This window comes from Nannobrachium achirus (assembly GCF_963921795.1).
Source record: "Nannobrachium achirus genome assembly, chromosome: 11".
NCBI lineage: Eukaryota > Metazoa > Chordata > Actinopteri > Myctophiformes > Myctophidae > Nannobrachium > Nannobrachium achirus.
In genome coordinates this window covers 59,859,663-59,875,417 of record NC_137820.1, presented here as the reverse complement: position 1 = coordinate 59,875,417, position 15,755 = coordinate 59,859,663, and the positions used below count along the sequence as shown (strand labels likewise).

The 15,755-nt window shown below is 42.3% G+C and overlaps 1 protein-coding gene across 1 annotated transcript in view; it reads right to left on the bottom strand.

Moving 5' to 3' along the window:
• Positions 1-15,755, bottom strand: part of necab2 (N-terminal EF-hand calcium binding protein 2) — a gene marked incomplete at both ends in the record, with an annotated part of 190,102 nt that overhangs the window by 66,622 nt on the left and 107,725 nt on the right. The gene's annotated exons all lie outside the window — the stretch shown is intronic.

The window sequence follows — 15,755 nt, the reverse complement described above, 5'->3', positions numbered from 1 at the left end:
GGCATATGCTGTTGCCAAAGTGGCATATGCTGTTGCCAAAGTGGCATATGCCATTTTGGAACGGCACATGTCTGACACATGTTAAATGCCACTTTTCCAGCTCGGCCTCTCTCTAGATCTTTGAGCGGTGCAAACTGCTCCTAGGTCTGGCTTTGTGTGTAGGTCCCTACTGTATGTACAGTATGTGTCCGTATGAGCACGGAACTCCATGTAGATAACTCCATCTTCATCTCCATCCATGTGGTTATCTCCATGGAGATAACTAACGTCATGGACAGAACCAGGGGTGTCGCACCAAGCCCTGGGTACAAGGATTCTCTGGATTATGTTGTGCTTTAACTATTGAACTAGACCAGGTCAACCTGGTTGTGCCAGACCCCCTGTCTGTCATCATCATTTATGACATCATGCCTTTTGTAGGCATGTCATCATCATGTCATCATCATATATACCCTTTATATAGAAAACCCGGACCGACATTTGCTTATGTAGGCCTACCCATTTCATGGGTCTGGCAAAAATAGCAGATATACAAGCTCACACCGTGGCACCGAGTGCCGCGCTGCGAGCTTGTAGATCTGCTATTTGTTTTTACGTGAAAAGTCTTTGAAATATTTCAAATCCTTCAAGGTTTTTTGAAAAAAAACAATGTTTCTATATCAGTGGTGCTCAAACTTTTTCATGGCAAGGACCCCCAAAATGACATGTATTTGGCCACGGACCGCCCATCTCAAAATATTTAGTTCCAGGGACCCCTCAGAAGCAAAATTTGAGTTACAAATGTAAAAAATACATATATTCAAAGATTTGCACACATTTTCACGACTTTTAAAAAATAGCAGATCTACAAGCTCGCAGCGCGGCACTCGGTGCCGCGCTGAACAGAATGGCCCATACGCGGAGATATGCACGTGTGTCGTGTTTGATACGCCTCACTTCTCTCTCTTTTTTTTTCTTTTTCTCTTTGACATGCTTTTAATGTCTGATTTTTCTTCCTTGATGGAAAACAACAAAATGATGGAGCTTCCGCAAAAGAGTATTTCAACCACATCTTTACACCTCTAAACCAGTGATGTGACAATAAAAGACGATTCTGGGCCAAACAGGGCATGTGTGAAAGGGCCCTGAATCCAGGGCACTCACAGGGACAATATCTAGGACAGCATCCTTTATCACCTGTAAATTACTTTGAATGGCATTCGATTCATTTGAAAGGTGCTATAAATATTTACTGATTGAATGCCCTCTATCTACTTTCAAATAGCATCCAACTTTCAACTTCACTGACTGAAAATATCATACATAAAAGCATCTAGCTGTAGTAGTAGTAGGCCTACCGTGGTTTCATAGCTGCTCTGTGTTTACACTCAGGGACACGAATAGTCGGGGGCCTTAGAGTTTGTTCGTGCTAATCAGTCTAAAAGCGCCAAATTTGTTGTGAAATTTGGCGCTTTTAGACTGGTTAGCACAAAATTACCATTTTATCTCCCTAAGGCCCCCGACTACCAGCTTCATCGTCTTTACCAGGGACGTACAGAGAATGTTAGAGGCAGGAGCTGAAATTTCTAAAAGGGCCTTTTAGTGCAAATATCGAAAATAGCAGACCTCAAAGCTCACAACGTGTCGCGCTGCGATGCGTTTTGAGGTTGGAGGTCGGCTATTTTCACTGCTTGACATCACACTGAACTAAGCATAATCAAGTAAATTCTGGAGATGTGGCGTAACTACACAGAGAGGGCAATTCTTTCAACATAAGCTGCTAGTTTGGACAAGGAGAATTCTCTTGAATGCTGCCTTCAGGTATGGCATGGAAAGAGGGTATTTGCATTTCTTTCACCATAGTGAAAACTACATTCATGGTCACTTTTTACAGACCGGTAAAAGGTCAGGGGCTCAAGCCCTCTTTGATGTCTATGTGTGCACGTGCCAGCCTGCCATGGTTTCATAGCTGCACTGTGTTTACACTCAGGGGCAGGAAGGAAGACCAGCTTCGTCGTCTTTACTATAAATGGGGGATCGAGATGCGTGTATCAAAACAGCATCCCGGTTCCAACAATGGAAGCTTGTGATTGGCTGAACCGGAGGTAGGGAATGCTCCATTGTATCGCCTGGACCGTGCGGAGGTGCCGAGAGCTCACTCGTGTATAGGTTATAGGTAATAGGCCTACATGCAATGTTTCATAACATAACACAAGAAATAATCATAAACATTCTATATTTATAAGGTCAAGTATTATACTTAATAATTGGGACTACCATTATCATAGTTATTATAGGCCTACATTTACAGTAGTTTTAGGCATTTTGGTTTGATAAGGTTGTGGGCAGAACAATTTGTCCTTGTTTGTTATTTGACAATTGTTACGTTAATTATAATTAAAGGAGTAGTTCACCCCCAAAATGACTTTTTTTCTATTGATTACTCAGGCCATGGAGAGTAGAGTTCAATAATATTTTTTGGTTTTTGTCACATTCCTAAGACAAAATTTTGATTAGAGTAAATTTACCCCCATTGATTCCGGATGGTGACCCGTTTCGAAACGGGTCACCATCCGGAATCAATGGGGGTACATTTATTGTTATCACATTTTTGTCTTAGGAATGTGACAAAAACCAAAAAATATTATTGAACTCTACTCTCCATGGCCTGAGTAATCAATAGAAAAAAAGTCATTTTGGGGGTGAACTACTCCTTTAAAGACACTTCATAGTGAATTAGTGATTATAATAAATAGCCTATGTTATGATTGTTATAGCCTATGTCATGATTCTTGCTATAGCTAGATCAGATTGTGTTTATAATATAACGCCGGCACGCCTCCATCATCTCCACCGAAAACAAGCGCTCCCCCCTTGTTCCATTGTTGGAACCGGGATGCTGTTTTTATTCACGCGATCGAGATAATAAATAACGAGCGAGATGGCATTTACTGTATCCTGTTGACAACAGTATCTGTCTAGCTGTGTCTCCTGCCTGTACAGACAGCTGTCTCAGCAGACTGGGAAAACATATGGAGACTATAGCTAACATATTGTTCTCCATGACGATCACTCATTATAACCCAGAGATTCACATATTCACATATTGTGTGTAAACAAAACAAACGCATGCACGCACGCACGCACGCGCACGCACGCACGCACACACACGCACGCACACACACGCACAATTTTAGGCATTTAGCAGATGCTCTAAATCCAGAGCGACAATAAGCAATGACAGCACAAGGTAATACAGATCTAATACTACATACTACATCAAATGCATAGAAATAGTAATCTAAAAACGTAGGTACCGGTAGACCAAGAAAGAACCTATCATCAGTCTAACAGTAGAGTAACCAAAGAAATTAAATCAATAATCTATACATCAAAGCTACAGACACCATAGCAGTGTTTCCCAAACTTTTTTTCAGGGGACCCATTTCTTTAAAGATGAAAATCCAGACGACCCATGAACTGCATTGTGTGAGAAGTAATAGCAAACTCTATTGTGTTGGATGAATGCATCCAACATTATGTAGGATGTATTATTATACAATGCTGCTCGTTGCCATGGAAGGTCTGATATTAACATCAAAAACTAAAGCTGTACATTATGGGAGAAAGGATCACTTTTCTATTAAGTCCAGAGGTAAGTCATTATCGGTTTGTTTTGGTTTTTAACCAGAACAAAAAAGAAAAAAAGAAAATAAATAAATGTTTTGGCGACCCACATACCGGTAGTGTTTGGGAAACTATAGGTGCCAGGTGGATAATGACCAGCATCATCACTCTATATACTCTGTATTTACATGTTAGCCATGCATAAGCATGTATGGTCACAAACGCACGCACGGTTGCACGCGCGCAAGCACACGCACACGTCGCACACGTGCCTTTCTTCAGCTCAAAGGTGTCAACTGTCTCTCTGCCTTTGACATTTCTCTCACTCACTTTCACCTGCACCACTGTCCTCCCCCTTTCACTATCATTTATTTCTTCCATGTCTTCCTTTCTCCTCAGGGAAGCAGACTAGTCAGATGCTTCAGCTGCCATTATGCCATGAAAGGGACGAGATAATAAAATACTTAGACTACAGTATGTTCAGACTGGCAGCCCAAACCCATTTTTTAAGGCCAGGTGTGCTGTAGCATTCTGGATAATTTGGAGGGGCTTAAGAGAGCATATGCCAGGAGGCCAGTACAGAGATACTAGTAGTAGTCAAGCTTTGAGACGATTAAGGTCTGGATGAGGAGCTAGGCCGACTCCTGGGTCTCATCCTTCCAGTGCTATAACACCCAGACTCTTGGAAGTTGGAACAGAAGTCACAATACACAAATCCAATCTGGTCACCTGCAAATAAACAGTGTGAGCTGTCAGTCCTTCAAAATAATTCAGAATATGCCAGCAGTCTGACCAAAGCCTAAAGGTTGTATTTGTTAGCTTGCATATCTATGCGTTTTTGTGTGTGTATGCGTGTGTGCTCATACTGTGTGTGTGTGTGTGTGTGTGTGTGTGTGTGTGTGTGTGTGTGTGTGTGTGTGTGTGTGTGTGTGTGTGTGCGTGCGTGCGTGCGTGCGTGCGTGCGTGCGTGCGTGCGTGCGTGCGTGCGTGCGTGCGTGCGTGCGTGCGTGCGTGCGTGCGTGTGCGTGTGCGTGTGCGTGTGTGTGTGTGCTATATGCCCATGAACATGCTTCTGTGAGAAAGACGCAGCTATAGGGAGCCATTAGTCAGCCAAGCTGTCTAGGCTTTGGACAACACACAGCTGATAGCAAGGCCTTCAGCTGTCAAAACTACAATATGGTCTTTACTGTACTGTACTGTACTGTACTGTACTGTACTGTACTGTACTGTACTGTACTGTACTGCAGTGGTTCTCAACCTGTGGGTCGGGACCCCCAGGGGGGTCCCCAAATTATTTTGGGAGGTCCCCAGATCAGATGATTAACTTAATGTGAAACATTGTTTTCTTTCTCAACAGTACACAAACCAACATAAAGTTTAAGTGTAGAGAGGGTATCTAAACATTTCTAAAGTGACAATTTAAGGACTTTTTAATACCTCTAAAATGACAAATTAAACATTGGCCAAAATGTCAAAATGTCATGGCAGAAATTGTGAAAATAGCCGATCTACATGCTCACAACGCCTTGCAACGCGAGGCGTTGTGAGCATGTAGATCTGCTATTTTCACAATAGAACCGTGTTGTACAAAATGTAATGCCTCAACTCTTACTCTTAGTGTTCGTAGGGTGGGGGGGTCCCCATTTACAATATGATTATTTTGGGGGTCACGGCCTGAAAAGGTTGAGAACCACTGCTATACTGTACTGTACTGTACATGAGAGGAGAGAGAGGGGGAAGGGGGGGGTGAGGAGAAAAGAAGAAGAGGGAGCGAGGATGCGAGGAGGAAGGGCGATGGAGAGGGAACGTGTGGCAGTACAGTGGAATGTTGCAGGGGAGAGTAACGTACAGTACAGTAAGAGAAGAGTATGAACATGAAAGTGAGTTAAAGAGAGAGAGGGGGTGGGGAGCAATGTGCTGCAACAAGAGAGATAGGTGATGTAACGAGAGAGAAACGGAATGAGAGAGAGAGTGGAGGTAGGGAATAGGGAATAGCAAGGCGCGCGCGCGCACACACACACACACACACACACACACACACACACACACACACACACACACACACACACACACACACACACACACACACACACACACACACACACACACACACACACACACACACACACACTGTCTGTAGCAGTAATTCAATGTTGTATTCAAAACAATACAGCAAAAAATATAAACAGCCAGAGAATGAATACCAGTAAGACTCCCCTAATCGGGAGATAAGCGACCGCCACGTCGCATACACAAACTTTAGAAGGCAATCGTAGCCAATCAGGATGGAATATGGGAAATGGGACAGATCCATGTTGATGACGTGACTTTAGAGATAGTGTGTACCGCTTTGTGTGATTTTAGGCCAAAATCTGTAGGAGCAATGGGAGAAGTGATAACTACCTCCTTCTCTGACCTCCTGAAAGGTGAGTTTCAGGGCAGTTTTGAAGGATGCCAGCGAGCTACATGTTTTAAGGGAGGGCTATGTGATAAATCAAAGCTGGAGGTTGTGATTTGCCATCCAAGGAGTGTGTGTGCAAAGTTTGGCATCGATAGGGCAAACGGTGCCAGAGATAGAGTAGGAAAAGTGTGACGTGACGGACGGACAGACTGACAGACGGACAGACAGACAGCCGGTGGAGCTAGTAACATGCGACCTGACAGTCGCAATAACAGATTTGACTTTCTTCATGATCAGACTACCGGTATGTGCAGGGGGAAGATATACTGTATATATTTATTGTATTTGTTGTGTTGAGTGCTCATTATTCTCTGTAGTGTTTATGCCACATAGAGTCTTTATTATACAGGGCTTATTAGAGAACAAATTGGTGTTATTTAAGTCATGTCCAACCTTATTCATTAACTTAACATTAATGTCTACATGTGTAGTGTACAGCTTGCAACACAAAATGATACAGTGCAAGACATATTTGTAGAGCAAATCTGGGAGACAAAGCAGGGACAAATCTTTGATGGGAACAATGTGACACCAGTTGACTCAACTTCCCAGTGAAACCTACACATGTGCCACACACTGTCACATTTCAGAAAAGGTTGACTAATAAACCAAGAGAAAGCAAATGCAAGCTACAGTAGCTGTCAACAACATACAGTAGCATCCAAACAAATAGTAGGAGCAGTATTCCATTACTTATCTTTTTCTTCAGCCCCTAAGCACCGATTACTTAAACACAAGGATATATTTCACCGGAGGAAAACCCAATGAGTGCAGCCTAACAGCATAGAGTTAATCTAGCATTGCAATGAGGGAATTAGGTTTATGCCTGCAAGCAGTTTAAACATTCTACAAATGTGTGTGTGTGTGTGTGTGTGTGTGTGTGTGCGTGTGCGTGTGCGTGCGTGCGTGCGTGCGTGCATGCAATCCCGTGTGTGCGTGCGTGCGTGCGTGCGTGCGTGCGTGCAATCCCGTGCGTGCGTGCGTGCGTGCGTGCGTGCGTGCGTGCAATCCTGTGCGTGCGTGCGTGCGTGCAATCCCGTGCGTGCGTGCAATCCCGTGCATGCCATGAATGTGCACGTGTGTCAAGTCATGAATAACAGACAGGAGAGGCTTACATTTTCTGAATGAGAAAAATACAAAAAAATCACAACAGATTATGTGACCAAGATGACCAAAGATACTGTATATTGTGTGACTGTGTGCACAATGAATGACAAATATTTGCTGTAATGCACATTGAACCATAATGGCTGGCCGGTTCTCTTTCCTTCCTCTGATATATGAACATCACCGGCCCATCCATGTAAAGAGCTTTTTCCTAATGCTTTGAAGAAAAGACTGTGTGAATATATTGTGTCTAAAACCTCTTTAACGGATTAACCAACACAATGCCCGGAGGGTTTATGTCTACTACACTACTACACTATTAAACTGCAGAAAGAAAAAAAAAACGTTACAGTGTCCACACAATCTGAAAAGGGCATGTGCATTCTAAAGTCCTGCTTTTGATATGCCATGTCAAAAGTAACACAATGTTGTTGTTGTTTTTTTAATATATAATAATGAAAGAAACCTGCTATGAAAAAGTAATGAATGAACAAATAGGAGAAATTCGTTTTTTGCTTACTCTCCAAAAAAAACACACAAAGGAAGTAATACATTCTGGATGGCAAACTCCCCAGATGGGTTTCAGAGCTCACACTCCCTCATCAGAGTAAGCTGCACTGATGAATAGGCATTAGCTGCTCTCACACACGTCAAGTTCTTCTAATAAATTCTATCCACAAAGGGAGTTTGCCATCCAGAATATTTGTTCATTTTTTACTGCCTTTCTCTGTGGATCGAGCACCCCTAAGCAAGCCAACCATTGCCCTGAATTTTGTGGCAGCCTTTTTTTTTTTTACCTCAACAAAATAATTCTTCAAACCTGGTCATTTTTCATGAAGGGTGAAAGCACGGGACATAAAATTATTGTTTATTCTAGATGATTATCACACCACAGATTTTATAGTGAGATATTAGTGAGGCATTTTTCACAGTACAGAACAGAATTGTATAGAAGCTAGCCTACATAACAACAACGGTATGTTAAGTTGTAAGATCAGAAATCTAACAATATTGTTAATTTATTTTTCATTAGAATTATTATTATTTGCCAGATAATAGATTATAGATTTCAATCAATACATATGAAGGGAATGTTATTTGGCATGTGCCATTCTGAACACGATCTAAACTAAGAACACAGTACTCTATTGTGTGCTTCTGCAGATATTATTGGGGCTCGATCTATGTCATTTTCAATGTATATGCTTATAAGAAAGGCTATTAAAAGACATGAGCAAGAACTCTGCTCTCACTATTACTCCCAGAAGGTCTACGAGACAGACAGACGTGGACTACGGTGATGACCTCTGCCTTCTATCTAATCAAGTGGAACAGGCATACAGGAGCTCTCAACCAGAGTCCACTTGGTTGAGAGTGTGCCAAGATTGGCCTCAAGCTAAACGCAAAGAAAACCGAGGTCATAAGCTATAACGCTCCTGAGAAAGTCTGTCACGAACAACAATAGAAGGCACTACACTAAAGGAGTCAATGACTTTTAGACTAGGCATTTATTTTACCTTCAATTCTCAACATCAAGGTCGAGGGCCACACATCTAAGATTCAGTCATAAAGGCAATACTGCTGAGCTAAAAATAAAAAATAAATCACATTTAATTTCTGCAGGCTGTGGGAGTTCAATAAAATGTGTCTCAACTCAAGCAGGTCTCACCTAAAGCGAGAAACCAGCTGGTAAACATTCTAATATTTGAGTCATCATGACAGCCTCTGGCATTCTGTGAGATGATAACACTATCATGAAATTCCAGAGTGTTAACTTTTATATACTTTCAGTTAACCCATTTAGAACGGGTACAAATTATTGTGTATCATTATTTTATGCTTTAACTATTGAAAAATAGCAGATATACAAGCTCACAGCGCGGCACCGAGTGCCCCGCAGCGAGCTTGTAGATCTTCTATTTTTGAAAAATCGTGAAAATTAGAATTTTGACCCGATTCTATAAGTGTCTTTTGAATCCTTCTAAGATTTTTTGAAAAACCCATGTTTCTATATGTCAGCAATCTGGCCAGCCATCGTCAAAGAAAAGGTCCTTTTCACTTAAATGGAGCTCAGTTAGTCTGTTCTTGAGAGACTACTATGTCAGTGGTTCTCAAACCTTTTCATGTGAAGGACCCCCAAACTGAAATTTATTTGGCCACGGACCCCCATGTCAAAATATTTAGTTCCAAGGACCCCCCAGAAGCAAGATTTGAGTAAAACATTTTCGCTTTAAAAATACATATATTCAAAGATTTGCACACATTTTCACAACTTTTTCAAAAATAGCAGATCTACAAGCTTGCAGCGCGGCACTCAGTGCCGCGCTGTGAGCTTGTATATCTGCTATTTTTCAATTGCTAAAGCATTCAATAATTCTAGGCCTAAATAACACTAACATATTGTGCTGTGTGGGGGTTATTCATACAGTACAGTGAGGATGTAATGTCTGTTGCGTGTCTGTGCAGTGCAGATATGCTGCTGGTTGTCTCAAACACGGCCAACATTCTTCTAACGTTCTAAAAAGCTGGTATTTAACCCATTTAGGCCTAACATTATTTAACGCTTTAACTATTGAAAAATAGCAGATATACAAGCTCACAGCGCGGCACCGAGTGCCGCGCTGCGAGCTTGTAGATCTGCTATTTTCGAAAAAGTCGTGAAAATATTTGCAAATCTTTGAATATATGTATTTTGCTTCTTGGTGGTCCCTGGAACTAAATATTTTGAGATGTGGGTCCGTGGCCAAATTCATATCATTTTGGGGGTCCTTCACATGAAAAGGTTTGAGAACCACTGACATGGTAGTCTCTCAATGACCTCGTAATATCATTTGTTGGCACATTGGTTGTCATGTGAAGCATTTCAAACACTCTGTGTGTCCCTTTTATGCCCGAGTATGTGTACATTTTCTGTATCTGTCTGTCTCCATTTTAAGCCCATGTCAGGCATGCCAAAATATGGAGTCTAGGCCGATCTATGACGTCATATTGACATCAGTGTACTCCATATATGGGGATATCCAGTTTTATATATTATTCTTTCATCAGTGATGTATCAGTGATGTAAGCATCTCCAAATTTGGGCACAGTTTCAGTCCGATCCTAGCCCCATTGACATTCATTATCTATCTATAAATGCGACAAATCTCTGTCTGTCTGTCTGTCTGCGTGCGTGTATGTAATCCGCGTATCTCGAGAACCGTTCGTCCCACCGGCTTCAGATTCGGCACGCACGTTCCCCGCCGCGGCGCGGAGTGCCGTGCCCGGCCTCGACCCGACCCGGCGCGCGGTTTTTCCGAACTGGCGCGAAATGTTCGGAATCACCATATGCGGAGCTGATTGTTGACATCAGGTGTTTCGGAGGAAACCGGCGCAAGCGCTGACTCATTGTGACATCACTTCATAAAAGGCTCTGACATCACGTACGCCACATGAGTCAACAAAAAATCTCTGTGAGTGTGTGTATGTAATCCGCGTATCTCGAGAACCGTTCGTCCCACCGGCACGCGCGTTCTCCATATATGGGAATAAAATGAATGCCAGTATGCGGAGCTGATGTCTGTCATCAGAGTTTTCCGCAACCGGTACTGTGTGTGCAGAGATCTTCATATATGGGCATAAGTGGACAAAGACATTCATTCCCTATTTCAAATTCGGCACGCGCGTTACCCACCGCAGCAGGTAGTGCAGTGCTCCATATATGGGCATAAAATGGACGCAGATAGACAGCTATCTCCATATATGGGCATAAAATGGACCCAGAACTATAACTGCAGTGATCTCCATATATGGACATAAAATGGACGCCGACAGACAGACAGATATCTCCATATATGGGCATAAATGGACACAGGCAGAAAGATGGTCAAAACGGGTCCTATGAAAACAGGTATAATGGGGTTTGCGTTAAAGGGCGGGGCATTCATTCCCTATTTACATTGTTCCGAGTTGGCCAGGTCGCCGACTAGACGACAGATATCTCCATATATGGGCATAAATGGAGACAGGCAGACAGATGGTCAAAACGGGTCCTATGAAAACAGGTATAATGGGGTTTGCATTAAAGGGCGGGGCATTCATTCCCTATTACATTGTTCCGAGTTGGCCAGGTCGCCGACTAGACGCTAGTAACAATAAAGTTCAATATTTCAAAACAGTATGAAACATATGAGAAAAACTGGCAGGGTGCACCAGACATTTGGCAAATGATTTTCTATGGTTTGTAGAGTATTTACAGTAATGGCCATAGTCAAGAATTGATCCATACTATCATACAAAACAACATATTAGGAGAGATATGTTTTGAGTGGCCAAGATATGTCCAAAATCTTGAAAATATATTTCTAAAATGGTAACTTTTTATACAATTCAAAATATGTGCAGAAAATGTGTATTTTCAGTATGGGTCAGGCCACATGTCAAGGACTCTATAATGGAAATGCTTAAGGTCAATCCCATTTCTCCTTTTCCCTTAATCATTCATTCAATCAATAATGGCTCTGGCACCAGCACCACCAACCGCTGCATAACACTAACAAGATGAGAGGACAGAGAGATTTTTTTGAAGAAAAAAAGATGAAGAAAAGAAAGAAATACATTTAAACATAATATAAAATTGTATGTCACAGAAAATAACATACATTAACACCTATACTTGTTTTATATTGTATTTTAGCACAGTCTGGCACAGTCCGTCACACCAATGTCATACACATACACATCAAATCTTTAACATTCATAATTCAAATATCAGAATATGTGATTGTCTGGTACATTAGAAGGACTGAATGGCTTTTATCATTATGTTGTCAGTTCAGACACATCATGAGTTTTATATATAGGCCTACACCGGTACTGTATACCGTATTTTCCGGACTATAAGGCGCACTTAAAAGCCTTTAATTTTCTCAAAAATCAAACCTCAGTTCGAAGTGGAGCGTGTGTGTGTGTGTGGCCACATTTGCCTGGTTAATAAACCAGACTATCACACACTTTGTTTTGGGAAGAGAGTCTTTTTCTGGGGGGTGGGCTAAAGCCTATTGACGTGATGTTAGGGGCGGTTTAAAAAAATGTCAAGGTGACTTGCTCTTAATTGCTCCCCAAAGGGGTTGTAATTGAGCCATACAAGTGTCAATAGCTCGTTAGTGTTTTGGCCGGGATGCGATCATGCGACGCATTGGGAGCAGTGTTGGGAAAGTTCACTTTAAAAATGAACTACCGGTAGTTCAAGTTCAAAACTTAAACTGAACTAGTTCATTTCATAGTTCATAATTCTATTTGAACTAAAGTTCATGGTTCCCCAAAATGAACTAACTTAGTTCTTTTTCGTTCTTTTTTAACCATAATATTTTTATACTTTTGGCTATTAAAAAAATAAATAAATAAAGTTTAGACGTTGCTGCATGCTATTATTTGTCAAAATTATTGACACAGCCCATATAGAACCACACACAGCAATAATTTCATCCAACTTAACATTGAGGTGCCCACAATATTTAGGTGCCCAGTGCTCAGTCTTCCTGCACCTTTATTGTGAAGGGCTGAAGGCAGAAGTTTCTAAACCTCGCGCACAGCATGTTTCCGCGTTGGTTAAAATAGCTGATCTACAAGCTCACGTTGTCTTGTGGATGCGACGCGTTGTGAGCTTGCAGATCAGCTATTTTCGCCGTGCAACACACATGACAAAGTAGTCAAGCTTTACTTGCGAGAGGAGGAGATTCACAGTGCAGCTGCAGACAGCACCGCATTTCAACGTTCACAAGGAGCTGCTTGAAGTGCGTACTATTGGAGCATGTGAATGAAAAGAGAGACGAGAGGACAGACGACCGCACGGAGGCGCGGACCGCCGCATGAACGGCCGACGAACGCCGACGAACGCCGTTCACGGGCGTCAGAATGATCGTGTTCGACAATTCGTTCATCAAGCGAAAACAAAGGACGTTCAGTTCACGTTCGCCCTTCACTGCGTGTGTCTGTGTGGAGCTGCTGCTGCTGCTCTATATCTCTTGACTGAGTGTGTGTGTGTGTGTGTGTGTGTGTGTGTGTGTGTGTGTGCGTGCGTGCGTGCGTGCGTGCACGTGGTAAAAGTCGCACATGCGCAGATCCCGCCGTGCTGACCAACTCGTGCTGACCAACACAATTTTTCAAGTGGACACACAAAGCCACGTATAGGGAGCTCGTGCTAGCACACGCTCCAAAAACTACAGTGCGCCTTATAGTCCAGTGCGCCTTATATATGGATCATTCATTGACATTGACATTCCCTTTAGCACAGCGCCATCTGTTGGATGCATAACGCAACGGTAGCGTCTATTATGTGCGCCTTATAGTCCAGTGCGCCTTATATATGAAAACAGTTTGAAAATAGACCATTCATTGACAGTGCGCCTTATAGTCCGGTGCGCCTTATAGTCCAGAAAATACTGTATTTCAATTGTACGTTACAATCGTTCAAAACAATAGGACAATCGGACCGCAAATGGCGGATGCAGGATCAATGCATTATTATTGTCATCTGTGACGGCCACTATTCTGTGTCAATAAGCTCCAGGATGAGGTTACGCCTGGAGTGCTCAGGGGTCAGCTTCCTTGTATCCTTTGTTTTGAGAGGGTAGTCAGGGGAGCTCATTCCCTATCAGCATCGCTGAACCCCTTCATCTTAAAGCCTGTCAATGGAAGAATGATTGCCTTCTACTGCCTGCCCAGTGGGGCTTTTTTCCTGTCTAAAGTATTCATTGGATCTGTTCTCCTGCTTTCGACTTTGTGTTGATGCAACGGCACATTCATTTCGACAACCTTTGAAGTGATGCCGATGAGAGAGAGAGAGAGAGAGAGAGAGAGAGAGAGAGAGAGAGAGAGAGAGAGAGAGAGAGAGAGAGAGAGAGAGAGAGAGCATGTGTGGTGCCCACTATGGGCTGAAGTGAAAGTGCTTCTGGTGGTGACCTGTACTGAAGCCCATCAATAGAGACACACGGGCGCCTACAAATTCACGCCCACAATTCAGATAGCGGCCCCACTTCGGGTAAGGGAGAACGGTGTACTGCAAGCCAGCCCATAGAAAGTCATTGCAATTCAACTGTGGTTAGCCACGAACTGAAGACTATATTGATTTAAATACAAATATGTTTCCAGATGTATGGACCGGCTTTGTCAACATATCTTCTTGTTTGCTAAATACATGATGTGTGTCACATTTAATTTGCCACTTGAATGGGTTTCCCATAATGTTAACAGAGAAGAGGGGAAACGGCAGACAGAGAACCTGTCGCTTTTTAATGACATCAATGTCTTTACTGCTGTGCGTTTATGAGCGCCGACTTTGAAGATCCCGACTTTTTCAACTACAGAGTGGATTCTCCAGATTAGTATTAATCCAAAAATAACCTGCAAGACTCCGTTTGGAAGAAGCGAGATGCGATAATTTTCCAAAAATAAATAACCTAATTAAAGTAATTATACATGAGAGACAAGCGTATCTGGGTATTGAAAACCTCAAGGGATGCGTCCATGACGTGTGTACCATGCGACCACTTAAACTTAAGATTTCCAATGCTAGCACTTGACTCACTGATGAAGTATATTAAAGTATATTGTAGGTAGTGTATCAAGATGACAGATATGCCACTTTAAAAGGTCAAATTAAACACTTACTAAAGTACGGTAAATTACAGGACAGTAGCGCACAGCTGTGTGAGTGCTGAAGATAAAAGTTGCTGTAAATCGTCCAGCACTTCACGCCCTCATAGGCAGGAAGGCCTAAGCCACGTGCCTAGTTTATCAGAAACATGTTGCTATATTAAAATACAAAACTGCATAAACAGCTTTTTAGAAAGCATCTTCCAACAAAAGAAGGAATTGTCAAAACCAGTCATGTCACTTTATGATCATGTCACTGTATTAAAAGACTACAACTTGAGTCATCACTTTTGAGACAAAACAAGCAGAAAAATACAAGAACCTCTCAGAAGCAGAGGGCAATTTAAGGAATTGTCAAAAGAAAAGCACGATTTGCTTGCTCATAAAATTGTAAAAAGATGCTGGATCAACCAAGGGCGGCTCCAGGGGGGGGGGGGGGGGCTAGAGGGGGCTCTAGCTCTCCCTGGTGAAGGCTTAGCACCCCCTAAGCCCCCCCACCCCACAACCCCAATTCTGATGAAAAATATCAAAGGAAGGAATAAATAAATAAAATATATATGAATATGTGAAAGACAATTGACTGACTTCTAGGTAAACCATGCTATACAATCATACTTTTTATGCTAGAAAGCATCTTCAGCCTCACAAAAACCCTATCCGATCACCTGCAGTCCTCAGATTTGGAGCTGGAAACTGCCAATAATCTGGTCTGTTCAGTTATCCGTACCCTATACAGTAAGTGAGAGAATCTCATTTGTCACATTAGTACTATTAATTATTGTTTGTTGCCAAAATTAATTAGCCCCTGCTCTAAAAAAGCCTGCAGCCCCCCCACAGCAATTCTCTGGAGCCACCGCTGGGATCAACATACATACTGCATGTGAACAGTCATTCTCATTGAAGTTTAACAAGTCAAGATGCAGAGCTTTTCTCACTGATGATCCCT